We start from the raw sequence: 16,094 nt of genomic DNA, 5'->3' as shown, positions 1-16,094 counted from the left end.
CTTTTGCCTAATCATAACCATCCATGTCAGCATGTACGTTGGTTGCCATGTGCTTCTGGTTCCCCAACAATACCACATGTAGCATAATCCCATCATGTGCACATCAATAGCAAATGCAAAAGGATACCTATAGAGTGCGGATGTCCACTGCAAAGAAGCAATATGTGACGATAAGAACGTATTAGGTGTGCAGATTTCACCAGACTTTACTAGTTTAATTACCCTCAATTTATTGCTATATAAATGTGATTTCTTTTTTTAAAATTGCCAACTAAACATAACAAAACATTATGAAACATTATGAATGTAGGAGCTATCACCACCTCCCTGATAGTAGTTGTTGCTTGAGCGTTTCCACAGCAGCAAGTGATGGATGGCATCCCTGGATGGATGGACATGCAATAGATGTTGCATGTACAGAAAAACCAACATAATGAAATTACAGTATTGACATGGCTAAATGAAGGATGGATCTCAGAGGATTATGGTATGCATTTGCATCAGACGAAACCTCTCACCTACAAGATTTAAGTGTTTCGGATGTGGTTATACAGCCACAGGCAGCTGAGTGCCTCCTCTCTTTAAACAAAATACTTTCTGTACATCTCCAAAAGTGAGCAGCATGGGGAGACGGCTGTGTGTGTTTGTCTTTTTATGCATCTGCTATAAATTATGACTGTCCTGGGTCCATAATCTGACAACCAATGTAACTAGAGTAGATAAAAGGTATCAAACTTGAATGAAGGGCTGTATATTATTAGTAAAATTACCGATCAGAGGATTATTGTGCTACATGTACTGACAAATCAGACACTCCCTGCAGAGCGCACAGTTCAACCACTGATGTGTTCCCACATTTAAACTTTTTATGGGCTAAACTAAATCCTTAGAGGAGAAAAGACTGTGTGTAGTTGTGGGGGCAGGCAGATCACTTTGTCAAACTGGGAACAATCAGTTTCCAGTGCTTCTGATTAAAAGACAGCTCCTCTCATCTGAAGTGGCACTTTGCATAGTTCAGTTTCAACCGTGTCATTTAGACAAAAGAAGTCAAAAAGAAGTAATGTGGTATCTCTCTCAATGAGTTCTTTCAAGTTGCCAAAAGTAATGATGAGATTTATTGCAATATTTCGCTGATGTCTAAAAAGAAATACGATCATTCTCTAGAAATATATGGTTGTGATGAGACTAAGGGCTCTGATTTATGATATTTACCACTATGATTTATGACCTTTAAACTGTCCTGTTTGTTCATGACAAACAACTAAAATCCATCTATCCATCTGTTTATCTATCTGCAAATCTATAGACATCATGAATTAAATGTAATGATGATTTCCTAATTTTACTAAGGATAACGAGCTCATGTACTTTATCATTGCATATCTGTACACCCGGATAACTGAGGGAATACTGGTTGTGTCCTGTTTTGTAAAACTGAATGTGAAGCTGATTGACCTATCTTATATGAATGAATTTGGGAATTAAATTTATAGAACTTGCAAAAGGGTGATTGTGTAAAAGAAGGTAAGAACATGTATTCATATAAAACACACATATCCAATGAATATTTTTTGCATATTTCAAGAAAATTTTCAGTTTCCTAAACATGGGAGAAAATGTTAAGTTTCCTGAATAGCAAAGATAAAGAAATAATTAACTAGCGATCTCCAGATACCAGTATTAAAAAAAATATTGCAAGCACAGCCTTTCTGCATCTGCTTGCAACATACAGTGAATTTTTATCAACTTTATATGCATGCTTTATTTAAGTGACTCCAAATTTCACTTGTGTTGTAGTCTGAACACCACTTTAAAGTGATTCCTTTCAGAGAGACATCTGAAAATGTGAACATCTGGATGTGCTTCTCCTGGGATTTACACTCATTCACAGATAGAACCAAAAGCGAACCTTTGGTCCATCAGGACAAAAAAATACTGTCTATTACCAACTCCAGACAGTGAGAACTCCTTTTAAGTGAATATTGTTCTCACTGCCGCTTGGAAAAGAAAGAACCAATTTGTACGGTAAGTGGAGCTGGTTCTCGTGTCAAACCTCTCATATTCACTGCACCCTTACAGCTCTCCACTATCTGCAGTTGTCCAAAAAATCAATCTCTGAACTCAGTTTACAGCACCTGCTCAAAAATATCTCCCACTGACTAAAAAATAGGCACATTTTAGGGAAGATGTTCTTGTGTGGCGCTTTTTGCATATTAAAAAGTAAAATGAGAATGTGATTGAACTGGATTTTAATTCATGAAAAGGAGAGCAGTGTCACTATTTTTTATTGTCTGATGCTTTGCAAAAAAAAAAAAGTGCTTGAGTAGAGAAAAATGTTGCTTAGCATAACTATAAAAAGGCATTCGGTGTATTTGGAGGAATACACATTTACAAATACACATGCGGGTGTGTTTGCCACCTTCAGGCGTCCCCTGATGATGCTCAACCACAGTCCCTGTTGAAAAAAAACCTAAGATGTGCTTTAAATAGGCTCCAGCCCCCGTTTTTTTCCATAATGTACTTAAATCACAATTTCTTCCATAGCTTTCTTCCTTTATTCCCCATTCTTACTTACATACTTCCCTTCAGGAGTACCTTTGAAATCCCAGTTTCACTGTTTCTCCGTGGGGCTCCATGTCCAGAGCGCCCACATTGTTTGCACTGAACCTCAGTTAATTGGCGCTCAAAGTCATCTGGTGTAATTCATCACCTTTTCTTCCCTTCAGCCCCATTCTGTGCTTTTCTTCTTCACTTTTTAATCGTAATGAGCCAATTTGTTAGAGCGCTATGTGGGTTAAACTTACACTATTAACTTATGAAATAGTTATCATAATAAAAAAGGAAAAAGCATAATCACAACATAAAAGCACCTCCACGTGGGACTAATTTTACCTGAATATACAATTATTTGTAAGAACTGCAGAGAACATTTCCACGCATGGGAATTAATTCCATCTGCAATTTATAAAATACCAATGCAAATTCCTTCTTAGCTCTTGGTAAACACTGGATGCTCTGATGAGACAAATCCAGAGAGAGTTAAACTTGAATTGTTCACTTTTTTTTCCTCGTCTAGACGCATCATTTCTATCTACCTGGAGAAGAGAAGCAGGGTTGGAGTCTCGGGAGGAATCTAAGCTTTTAATGCTTTTTTAAACAAACTCCAGAGTTTTGTTTTGTTAACTCTGAAGGCAGTGCCATCTTTTAAAAAAAAACGATGGCACTGCCTTATAATTATAATTATATATAATATATGATATAATTATCAAGCGGCAATGTATTTCTTGAAACTCAAAAGTTTAGGGGTGGATTAAAAATAAGTTCTTAAAAGATTGCAAGAACAACCTAAAGGAATCCTAAACATCATCAAGAGTCATTAGAGCCACCTGTGGATACATAACACATCCTAAATGATCGCTAGAACCACCTAAATATCTTTAAGCTTTGCCCGAAATACCCAATGATGTTCATCCTTTTTATACTAAACAAAAATTTAAATGCAACACATTTGTTTTTGCTACAATTTTACACAGGTTTAACTTTTTTTTAAATGTAATGCACTCAGTAGATAGATATAATTCTCATAAATGTGTTAAAATCTGTGTGAGTGTTCACTTCTCCTTTTCCAAGATAATCCATCCACTTCACAGGTGTGGCTTATCAAGATGCTGATTGTGACCATCACAAGGTGTGCCTTGTGATGGTCACAGTGAAAGGCCACTTTAAAAGGTGCAGTTTGATTACACAACACAATGCTGCACATGCCTCAACTTCTGAGTGAGTGTGCCTTACTCAGCCTGCTGCCAGCCCTGAGTAAGAGTATTTATATATACTGTTAAAATTTGATTTTTAATGATACAATCAGTTTTTAGTGCATCTGATGATTATGTTCACTTCATATTAGTCTCTGGAGGTTTTCCACACGCTATTTACTGAAGATACTTCAGAGATTGATGATAGTTTGAGTCGCAATGACAAATACAATTATAGATTATATATGTAATGTTTTTCAAAAGATCATTTTATTCATTGATAAGATTTAATTAGTCATGAAAAATAGATACTCTTAGATGTTTTGTTAAAACACGTTGAAAATTGGAATCAAATAAAAATATTGTAACGTATTGGGATCTCATCAAAAATAATAATAATTATAAAATTTATATATGCATATATTTCAACTACAAATCAGTTAATGCATTTACAAACTTGCATTTCACCAGCAGACAATGGACACTGTATCCAAGGGTCTGCACTTAAACTTGGATACCAGAAAAGGAGGAAGAAAAAAAAGCGGGTCCCGGAAAAAGAGCTTTAAACCCAAATAATAAGGTAATGACCAACTCTTTTTTTTTCAGCTACGAAAGCTGCTCTAAGCCGAGGTGAAAGATAAATGATATTACAGATAGCATTATTAGCCAAGATGTTGGTGGATATGAATAAAGCAGATTTGAGGAGGATCCATTCACTGGACCTCTTTAAGGTCCATGCTGTTTCTGTGGGCAGACCTGCATATTTGCACCCATCATTCATACTTTGGGTGGTTGACCTTGACCTTGTCGAGAGCCGTCTGAGAATGGTAAATTGGGAAATTTCGATGATACCCGAGTTGCTGAGTTGTGATGTTTGTGTAATGTTTCAGGGCAGCAGAAATGATGGAATTCATGGAAACAGTGTCAACCATTCACAGCAAAATATTATAGATTTTGCTTTTTGTTTCTATTCATGCACATTTTAGTGTACATTGTAGTTTAGTAAGATATTCTATACATGGCTGGCTGGCAATTTGTAGTTTGGTCCTAAAAACATTCTGAGAATTTACAATGCAATGTTTTAGTGATGTTTTCAGCAGCAAGTTCTCTCTTAGTTCCCAGACTGTTCTTCTTAAAATATAGGGTTTCTGTGGACAGACCTGCATATTTGCACCCATTAGTCATACTTTGAGTGGTTGGTCTTGACTTCATTGTGAGCCATCTAAGACGCTATGACAGTTTTCAAACGTCTGATTTCAGTGTAGCTAAAAACAAGATGTGTATGTATCTGAAGCACCTCGGAGACGAGAGAAGTATCCAATAAGAGCACATCAGGACGGCAGGATGGGGAAGGATGGAGGCAGTGGACCATTTTCTCCAGTCACAGATCTCCTCAGCTGGAATAATCGGAGTCTGAGATCAGTTGTGTTATACAGCAATCCAGAGACTCTAAATGTCTTGTATTCTGCACTGGCTTTAATGCAACTTCCTCGAGCATTTCTTCAGTTGTGTTCGGTGTCCGACAGCTTGTCCTATAGGAAAACTTTGCTCTTAACAAAAGCAGACCATCATGTCTTGGTAAGGTTGACATGGTTGAACACTCTGCTCCAGGGAGAGCCAACAACTCTCAGCACCATTATTGAGCCTTGCAAGTCATCTGGAATACACGGACAGAGAGTCAGCGTAAGGGTAAAAGCTTCATGAAACTGCAGCTCCATTAATTGCTGCTTCCTGCTCAGTGCATCCTGTAGTTTATAGATGGACAAATCAGCTGTTTGTTTGTCCAGCCTCTCCATGAACTGTTATGTGAGATAGCAAAGAGCGCAATGGGACATAAGGGCCTCATGCAAGAAAAATGTACAAACAAATGTTCTCAGTTTTGTTCATATCCTTGATGTTTTTCTTATTTTGTTTCCCCCATTGATTTTTCTAATTTACCAGTGTTTGATTATCTTTTTTGCTTCTTTGGTAAAAGAAAATTTTACGAGTGGTTGAGAGCACTCTTGCCAAGATTAGAGAAAAACGTCTCGTTTCTACAGGCCACAAATTATTTCCCAACACAAAGAAACATAACTTTGAGTAACACTGCATGAACAACATTGTTACAATTATACTGTTAAGTACTAAAAATGTGCCACAGAAAACCCATTCAAACTACAGTTTTTGATCCCACAGTCATCAAAGCATAAAAACATGCATTGTACTATTTTTCGGTGTCACTCTGGGGTTTTGGTACTGTCACATCCATTGTCATATCCTAGGCTGTCATAATTACCAAAAATCTACTTTGCATGTAGTTTATTGGAAATTTGTGGGGGTTTTTTTTTCTTTTTTTCTAAAAACATGGTGGCATCATGACAAAAACCTGGCATTTAAAAACCTGAAAATTAATGAATATTTCATAATTATGATTCGGACTGATGTTGGTTGAAATAATAACTCAATTTAAGTAGAAAACTGTATAATATTTTTTATAGCCTGACTTTGAAAAGTGTATTTTGTATGCAGAGTACTGAACTGTTGCTGCATGAAGCCCCTTGTTGTCTATTGATCTACAATTAAAGTTTCTCCTCATGGTTTCATAGGTTTCACTGGCCGGGATCCTAAATAGCAAACCCATCCATCAGTTCCTCTCCTTTCTTTACATTTACTTTCACATCAGCACAGGGAGGACTTGTCCCAACAGATGCAGCATTTGATTAAATACTGAACTACAACATTTGTCAGTGAGCTTTTGCGTCAGAGCTGTTTAATTTTTCAGTTCCATGTGTTTAAAGTTGGAGGAATCACAAGCAACAAAGCACATAGGAGGCACACCCATGCCGAGGTGGATGACATGATGAGTGAGTGTAGCTGCTGCAGCATTTCAGTATGCCAGCAAGTCATCATCACGAACACAACTCTTTAAAAGACAGTCGGTGTAAAGACTGAGATGGGGTGCAGATGTACTCCTTGGGTACACGCTTTTTGCAGCATGCTTCGTCGGTGATGTTAACACTGAGGAAAGTGAGAGAAGCACTCAACAGTTATCTTTTTGTATGACAATTTTGGTTTCATTGGCTTAGCACCCTTGATTATTTATAGTAAAACTTAAGTGATTGGGGTTAATTGGGTCAGTCTGGCTTCATTGGACCGTGATCTCTGATGTGCACTGGAGTGCGATGCAGTCGTGATGAGGAGAAGCACCTCCGAGTCTGAGGTCATAGCTCTCTCCTGGGACAGGAGGTATAAACAGTGATGTTGCTAGGTGAGCTTCCTCGGATGCATTGAAATACATCTGATGCATTAAAATACCAAATTAAAAAATCATCTGTTTGCAATTAACAAATGCAATTGCAAATAACTGAGTTCTATTTTTTTCATTTTTAAGTCTCTGTTGTTTTTTTGTCTTTGTTTTTCTATCATTTTGACTGTTCTTCTATTTAACAATTTTGATTTTTTTCTTTTTTTTCTTTTAAAGATTTCGGTGTTTTTTTCTATTTTTTAAATTAATTCAAATATTTTTCTTTTTTAAATAATTTTGAGGTTTTGGGGATTCAATTTGTTGTCTTATAGTTTTGTATTTTTTGGATGTGGATGTTGTTTTTCTTTTGTTTTCTTTTATTTTTTTTCTTGGGGGAGGTCTGCTTTGGGTACTTTTACTTTTAATACTTTGACTATTATACCTACTTATTTTTAACTTAAGTACCAATTTTAAGGCAAGACTTTTATTTGTAACACAATATTTTAACAGGGTGATATTAGTACTTTTACTCAAGTAAAGGATCTAGTACTTCTCCCACCACTGCTAACAACACCGAAAGTGAGCAAGAATCAGACGAGTGCTCTCGTGTACCATTTAGGTGTCTCTGATGTGGAACAATTGAACACAATTTAACAACAGTATTTCCTGACCCATTCAAAAATACCTTTCATCCTCCTCATTTCAAACCCAGAGCACAAATGAAGCCAGATTTCTTGTTTCCGCCGCCTATCTGCTCCTTGCGGGATTAGCTGTGCTATCATGCAGGTCCATGTTGAGGGGACACAGCCATAAGATGAATTTCTAATCTTGTCCATGCATAAATTCTCTTATCTATGACCTGTCACTCCGCTGCTCACCTACCAAACAAACCCCCAATGTCAGATTAGATTTCTATGTGTGCGGGGGAAAGAGAAGCCAAACAGTCCGACTGTCAGAGCTTGTGTAGGAGGATTCATGTGGCCATCATTTATGTTTTTCTTTGCCAGCAGTTTTGTCCTGTAGCCGAGTCTCTCAGGTAAGAGACGGTCTCCAGGCTCTCAGACAGACTGCTGGCATGGCTTCATTACCCAGGAAAAACTTGCAGCCAACTTCATTAAATGAGAGCGGCTAAACCAAATGCATATTTTACATGTTGATGTATCAACTGTAATGCTCATCTGCAGACAGTCTAATATTTTACTCTTCAATTATTAAGGTGCAGCGGTGTAAAGTGAGCCGCCATCAGTCTTCGACCTGTGTTGTCGTAATCCAAGAGGTCATTAGCATCTCGCTTTCATAGCAGCTATGTGATTTTAGCTGTTATTGATCGTTTTTAGTAATAGCTTTCCAAAGCTGGTGGCCAGAGCGTGTTCAATTTCATATTAATTTCACCATCTATATCACCGAGCCACATTTGTGCATGTTCATTAGCATTCTGATTAAATTAAACACACATTTTCATACCCCTGTAAGTAAATGGTTAAGCATAAAGCCGCTTTTTAATTTCACACAAATGCACAAATACATAGGCTGCAAATAAAACAAAATTTAAACAAGAAAGAATATCAATTTCATGCAAAATCCTAATTCTGCCAGAAATGTAAACAAGTTAAAGGTATGTCATAAACAGGCTAATGGTAATGTGCAAGCACAGCTGAAAAGAGCAGAGCTGAAAGGAGGTCGCAGCCACCTCAGCACTGTGTCTCCGCTGTCCATCTCTCCACATGAGGTAGATGACTTGCAGAGTCTGATAGCCACAGGAAGAGAGAATCTCCTATGGCGTTCTGTGGTGCAACATGGTGGTAAGAATCTGCCCCTGAAGGTGCTCCTGTGTGTGACCAACATGCTCTCACTCCAAACTCGTCAAATACAAGCTCAGTCAGTGGACCTGTGCCTGTTAAACTAAACTATGATGCTCTAGGTACCCCTCTAGCGTCAATTTTAAATGCATCATTGTCATTTCCAGCACATTCTTGTCCAAAGTCATTACACATCGCCGCTCTGTCAGTGGACTTCTGCGTCTACATATTATGCTCTAGGTATCCTCCTGCATCTGCTGTTGGCGTTCAAGGATGTTGCAAAAGTCTATTGTATGTTTGACCCATACACCGCCCCTGCCTCCCACCCTACATGGACTCCCTTATCTTTCTGCTGCATTATTGCCACAGTTTACATTGGAGTTAGTCAAGGGTCTGGAGTGTCTCATACAGACACTGTGGGGTGCTTTAGAGGCTGTGTCCACCAAAGTGTTTTTTTTGTTGTTGTTTTTTTTCGTACTCTGCAATAGGAGCACCATGTATTTATGCCACGCAATGAATGCTGGAAGCATGACGAGGCACTGGGCATGAATTCTGGGCATGAGTGCTGTCAGTTGGGCTTTTTTTTCTGATCACCCAGAGTTTGGGCGTCTCATACAGACACTGTAGGGTGCCTTAGGGGCCCTGTCCACCAGAGTGTTTGTTTTTTTAATGCTTTGTAATAGGAGGGCCACATATTTATGCTGGAAAGGAATGCTGGAAGCATGACGAGGTGCTGAGCATGAATTCTGGACATGAGTGCGGCTGGTTGGGCTTTTTTTTAATGTTTTTTCTGAGCACCCAGAGGTGAAAAATGTTTAACTTTGGAGAAAAACACTGCACTTATCACTGTCACTTCAATACTGCAAAGACAAACAGTCATTGAGGCTCATTGTCCATGATGGTCCACAGTTTGCACACATCATAATCTCTGACACCACCACAAAATAATCAAGCAATAATCAAGTTGTCCAAGCACACGACGGCAAAGACGATGGTATTGGCTACAACAGACTGGTACATCCTTTGTATGGAGTATATATACTGTAGACATCGAATGACCTGAGACTCTGTAGAAAGTTGGAGGCATTCCTTGTGGATATTTTACCATCATTTTGAGTGTAATGTCACCGTAAATCACAACCTCGCTTTTTATGATTCCCTGTGGAATCTGGTGCATGCCGGTGTATTATCTGGACCATGCAAAGAACCACCTCTGATAGGCTCAGAGGCACCTTTTGGACACTTTTCACCCAGCTAGACGATCTTAATCATACTGACTTTCAGGGCTATCCTCTCCACAAATCACACTCACCTGCAAGACAGACGGATAGGACAGAACAGATTTGCTAAACAGATGGGGTAGAACATTAATATCTTTAAAACCCAAGTGATGTGCTTAAACTCAACACCACATGCACCAATTATTGTACATGGTTACTCTCTCGTTTATGTTGAGAACTTAACTTTTGGGAAGTTTCCTTAGTAAGGACAATGTGTGCATGCTTGTCACAATCTTTTGGTAAGACAAGATCTCATATGAGAACCTGTACAAAAACAAACTGAAATGTGGTGCTGGAAACTAAACATTGATGGCCCTGGTAGTTTGAACATGTCCTCAGAATAGAGTGTTCCTAAAGCAACCTTGAAATGGACTCTACCTGGAAAGAGAAAAAAAGGGACATCAAAAACATCCGTGTGAGGGGGACTGTGACCTCGGAACTGAAAATCTCACTTGGGGCGAGGCACAATATAGGAATGACTAGGACTGATTGAGTCTGCAGAAAGTAGAATCAGCTGGAGCCCTTCCTGTACACATTCAAATGCAGTTCACAACAGTGGAACCTTGATTTCCTAAAATGCAAGTCAATAGTGTTATTTTTCATTAGACTCTCACTTCCTGGTAATTAAATTTCAGCACTAGTTGATCCCATCACCAGCACCACCAGTCCTGTTTTCATGTCATGTTGTCGTGTCGTACGCATGCAACAGATTCTGTCTCTTTAACAAAGAGAAACTGTTCCTGTCAAAACAGAAGTGAATTTTGAAAAGAAACAATGCATTAACATTATAAATTGACACGGCATCACCAATCTGCAACAACAGATCACGGGGGATACTGGCGCCTCATATTTAGACATTAATTGTACCAACCAAGCAATGATATTGAGTTGGGATGAGAATGTGTTGCCATTCCAGTATAAGATGCTGGAAAACCAAGATGTAACCAGTACCAGTCCAAACCCGGTTAGCTGTTGATACCAGATGACAACAAAGCATTACACTGTATTTTGTGCCTACAAACACTGTTGCAGCCTGTCCATGGATAGGAGTTGGACAAGGCTGTCTCTATGACTGCTTTGGTGAGACACAACAAATGACTGCTGACGCTTTGAGCAACCATATAAAATTTTGAGGTTGCTAAGGTTACTTTGACTTTCAGTTTTCCAAGTTTCCATTAAAATTCTGACTTTTTAGCACAAATGGAAAGCACCATATTTTCATCACTGTCGAAAGTAAACTGGTTGTAATGTCTACAATCATATCCTCCTTTAAATTGGAAACAGAGAAAATGTTTGATTGAGAGTAAAGACAATTACAAGACCAATTGAGAAAGGTGTGACATGAGTAATGGGAAACAGATAATGGAAGCATTTCAGGCAGTAAGGCTGAGAGGACTTTTTCCTTTTTACTACCTCTATTTGAGAAAAGGACACTCTGCCTGAAAGTTACAACTTCACATTTGCCAGGTGACCCAGTTTGATCTGTACAAAATTAGCTCACTTATAGCTCAGTGCATGAACCCCTCTTCAACTCAACGCTCCTTTTGTGATTTTTTTTACCCGCAGATACTCATGCATGTCCGCCACTCCCTGCCTCCCTCTCTCTCACACAAACACACACACTTCTTCTCTCAACCATTCTCCACACATATACAGACACTATTGAATTCAGTTTGATGTAGATTATGATTCTGCTGACAAACAGAGCGGGAGGATCGAATTTATGATTATAGTGAGAATATTTTATCACACCTCCTCAGCGATTTAAGATGCCAGACTCTTACATTTCCTATTCTGTATCATTCACCACCTGGACAGTGCTGTGTGCGACAGAAAACATCACTTTTAATTGACACTTTCCTCAAATAGCTTAACAGAATTCAAATAACAACAATTTAAATTAAAAAGCAATTTAACCTAGGCAGGCATGCATCAAGAATGTATGTTGAATGCCATTAAATGCATGAACGACACCCCAGCAGCAGATCATCCTTTTCAGAAAATTAAGAAGCTTGGCATTTCGTTTCATTCCTCATGGGTCCTTACTGTTCACTTAAAGTAAGAAGATGTGCACAGGAGCTGCGACAAGTTAAGATCAAGTCATTCTTTTTAGAAAATCACACGCTGCTGATGGGAGCGCCAGTGAAGGGAAGATTAGTTGACAAAGTCTTTTCTGTCTCTATCTGCGACATGTCTGCCTCGGTCACCGGCTGAGGGGGGAGGAGGAATTGGGGGAGTATTTCACAGATTTACAAATCCCTGATGTCTGTCTGTCTCCTGAGTGCCTGAGTGGAGCCTTTTATCAACTATTTCTGCTTTTCAATGTGTCCTAAAGGAACAATTCCAACCAAAATGCGTGCTATTAAACCAGCCTTAAAGTTTAAAGCCACGCTAGCAGCTCTGTGAGGCTGCAATTAAGCACAGTGATGCTATCATGCCAGAGCTGCCAACTTTTGGTGCCTGGTTAGAATGAGATTGTTATGCCATGGGCTTAATCACCCGTACTTAATCACGTGCATATTTCGAATCTCTTTACCACATGGGATTAAAAAGTAGCCTATACCGCTCACATATGTGGCGAGATAAGGAAAAAAGTCATCAAATACTGCCGTTTTTGCTGTGATTTTGGCATAACTTGCCGGAAACTAAAAGCCACCTTTCATGTCTGCATGGTACCCTGCTGGACGGCATCAGCTGAAAATGCAGCTGGACTGAATCATTTGAGGTGTTATTATGTGCAGTCAGATGGGTGGATGGTACATGCTACGGCAGCATGATATGTGGATAGGTGGTGTCAGAACGCGCCCGAAGGTAACCTGTTGTATACGCATGATACACCGCTGAACTGCATCAGGTTGCAATGCTGCTAGTAATGACGTAATGTAAGGAGCATGAAGGTCCTTATAGGGCAGGCGGGAGAGGCTGTGGATGGATCGAACAGATGGGACTCAAACATGGACTCCCATATTAAAGTCCAGGATTTGCCGGCATGTGATGTTTTCTTTTCTTACACCTTCCCGTGTGCCTCTTTGCCTAAACATAACCATCCGTGTAATCCCACTATGTGCTGTTGTTGACATCCCAGTAACAGCATCCCAGAACGTCAACAGCAGATGCAGAAGGATACCTAGAGTGTAATATGTAGACGCAGAAGTCGCCCTGTTGCCTAATCCTGACCATCGTGATGGTCTGTGTTTGTGGTCATGTGCTGCTGTTGTGTAAACACTGCGTGCATTTGTTGACATCACGGTGTCGACATCCCAGAGCAGCTAACACAGAAGGATACCTAAAATATCATAAGTAGATGCAGACGGTCACTAACAGAGCAACATCATGCGTCAAGTTAGGATAAGAACATATTGCCGAAGCATGAAGCAAGATGTGCAGATTCACAGTCTGAAGGGATGCAGGATACACAGGGTGGTCACAAGGCACATGTGAACACATTGTTAAAAGCAAGTATATCAGTGCTTTACATGAAAAACATCACTAAGTAACTGCAATTAACGATCAGAGACTAACTTTATGTAATAGTGCGCTGTCTGTCTTTAAGCTCTGTGCTGTGTTTTTATGAAACATAATAAGAAGTCTAAAAAGAGATGTAATAAAATATACCAAAGCATTCCTCATTTACTTTGGGTGCGTCAGAAATGAAAGTGATTAACAGAACAAAAGAATCAGAATCAATTTAATAGATGGCTGCATCTCCAGGATTCATCCTCGGCATCTGCCAATGCATTCAGACTTTCCAACTCAAGTCAACTCAAACTGAGAGGGTTTGTTAGCTCATTATATCTAATGACTGACAATCTGCTGTACATATTCTATAATTGGTATTGCTTCCTCTCAGAATTATGCTTAGTAATTTTGCTCAGCTCGTCTGGAAACCAGTGGGAAAGTATCTTGGCATGTCTGTGTGTGATTATTGCCAACTTTTATTCTGAAATGACTCACTCAGTGCTCATTCTTATGGGCGGTGGTGTATTAAATCTAAGGTATGTAAATCAAGGGAATTTCATGGGTAGCATGCAACACATATTTTTTAAAATCTATGTATGAAAGATGAAAAGTCATTTTCTGATGTCACTTCAGGTTGCATTGTTTTCTCTGCATTTTGAGTACTGCAGTTGCTTGTTTGCACATTAAGCCTTCACCATATATTTCATCTGGCATTCATGAATGATTCACTCATTTCATCCTGGCAAACAATGTGTTGCTGAAAAGGCGAGCTGGAGCTGAAACATGTCTGTATTTCACCATGAAGACAGGGGCGATGCTGACTGTTTTCTGTGCTGTTTAAATCCTGGTCCCTGAGCTTAAGTACAGTGACTCATAATGATAATGATATTAGTGCTGTATTTTCTTTAACAATTTTACAAAGTGCTGCAATTATGTCCCGTATTGATCAGCGTGGTGAATGCTGAGTAAAAAGAAATTGAGCCATAGTGTTCAATTAGCATATTGCACAACATGCAGGAGTATATTTAAGCACTGCACTGTTCTGAGCATCTGATTGGAATCTACTTAGTAAGCACTGAATCCCAAATAGATTCTGCTTTCATGCACAGAGGCATTTCCATGTCACTTGAGACTGAATCCAAAGAAATTACTGCCATTACTTTGATATTTCCATTTTTTTTTTTTTACTATGCACAAAAACTTGTAACCTACACCATTAAATTAATTTGCCTCGCTACATTTAAATTTGAATGATTTGAACTTTTAAAAAAAACAACAACAACATTTAAAAGACAAAATTAGTGTGAAAGCGATGATCTATTTTAATGGTTTTCACCTACAGGATTACACTGTGGTCTCTGTTGTAAAAAGACAATTAAAGTGGTCGTTTCATCAAACACCTTACCTTTCTTTCTGTCTTTTTCCCACCTTCAAAAGAAAGAAAGCGCTTTGCATCACTGTCAGAGAACATATGCAGGCTTAAAGACACCCCGTCATCTGTATTTATTTTAGTGCCAGGCGTTTTGCAAATTGAAGCTGACATAATAAGGACATGCTCGCTAGTTAACGAAAAGTATGGAGGTGCACTGTGAGGAGAGAAGGATGAAGAGATGATTATCCATGCGTATCATCATCATCATCGGATCTCAGCTAATTGACTGGTGTTTCTGAAGGCCACTGACTTGTCAAGCAGATCACGTGTGACAGAGTATTTTGACAAGACTTCCAAAAATGCTGAGCAGGTCTTCAGGATGAAGGGAAGGCCAGTTTTCCATTGAACGACAGTTTGATTGACTTTGTGACATTCTGCAATTTTTGTTTTGGTTCTTGAGGTTTTTTGTGCGAGTTGTTTCTGTAGATGAGATCTGAGACTGTAGAAAATAATCAAGGCCAAGGTCAACTTTATTGTCCCTGAGGGGCAATTTGTGTTACAGCCGGCAGAGAATAAAAGAAAGTAACAGCTCCAACTGCAGAATACACACGATGAAAATGTAAGGACTGAAAAAAATCCATGATGTGATGAGGCCAATGGTAGTGGGGACAAATGAATTCTTACATCTCATACTCTTGCATCTTGGCAAGATATATCTGCAACCAGATGGCAGCAGCTTGTATACTATGAACAGGGGGGTGGCAAGGATAGACCGAGCTTTCCTCGTGGCCCTGGCTCTGTATAAGAGTGAGAGGTCGTTCATACTTTTTCTGTCAATCTTGCAACACATCTTCATGATATGTCCCTGTCTGTTCTTGTTTTTCAAGGTTGACCCAAACCGGCAGATAAAAGAGAAAGTATAGACAGATTCAACTGGGATGCTGCAACTGATGTTGGGATGTTAACCAAGGCACATGGTTAGGATTGTGAAATAAAAGTGAGGGTGATTCAGTTAAGCAAAAAAAATTTAAAAAGACCTGTCACAGTTTGGTTCAACATTCATTCTACTTCCATACTGAAAATCCAGGGTTTGTTGGATCCATCCACTGCCGCTTCCGCCTGCCATATAGGGACCCTCCAGCCCCTTTTATTACAGGAGCGTGACAACCTGATGCTGTCTAGCATTGTATCTCGTGGGCACAACAGGCT

The 16,094-nt window shown here is 39.2% G+C and overlaps 1 long non-coding RNA gene across 1 annotated transcript; it reads left to right on the top strand.

Moving 5' to 3' along the window:
* The first annotated feature begins 3,734 nt into the window (after positions 1-3,734).
* LOC148187207 (uncharacterized) lies at positions 3,735-6,362 on the top strand. The gene is made up of 3 exons (XR_015778947.1): positions 3,735-3,813; positions 4,224-4,332; positions 5,013-6,362. It is a non-coding gene; the product is annotated as an uncharacterized LOC148187207 (long non-coding RNA).
* The last annotated feature ends 9,732 nt before the right edge of the window (positions 6,363-16,094 follow it).

This window comes from Plectropomus leopardus, chromosome 15 (assembly GCF_026936395.1).
Source record: "Plectropomus leopardus strain MGB_pleo_1.0 chromosome 15, ASM2693639v1, whole genome shotgun sequence".
Taxonomy (NCBI): Eukaryota; Metazoa; Chordata; class Actinopteri; order Perciformes; family Serranidae; genus Plectropomus; species Plectropomus leopardus.
Note: the sequence above shows the minus strand (reverse complement) of the source record. Positions and strands in the feature narration are given on the sequence as shown.